A 342-nucleotide genomic window follows, 5' to 3' on the forward strand; every position below is an offset into this window, starting at 1 on the left:
AGGTGCCCAGGGGAGTCCACGCAGGCCCTAACCACCCACTTCCCCCAGCCTCACTCCTCCTCTGATTCCTCCTCCAGGTTCTCGACCTCTTTTCACATGCAAACCACTCAAACTGCCTCAATGCCCTGCCACTGCCAGCACCCTCACATGGTGTAACCCCTCTCCTTTACACACAGCCCCAGCTATCTGCTGCTAACTCTCACTCTCCGGTGTCCAGATTCCTCACATCAAACTATCCCTTCCCTCAGTCAACTTTTCTCACATTGGCCTAATCCATCTCCACACAGACTTTTCCCACCTGAACCACTTCCCCATGATTCCCAGGTCCACTTTAAATCAAGG

Source organism: Pteropus alecto, unplaced genomic scaffold (genome assembly GCF_000325575.1).
Source record: "Pteropus alecto unplaced genomic scaffold, ASM32557v1 scaffold920, whole genome shotgun sequence".
NCBI classification, from domain to species: Eukaryota; Metazoa; Chordata; class Mammalia; order Chiroptera; family Pteropodidae; genus Pteropus; species Pteropus alecto.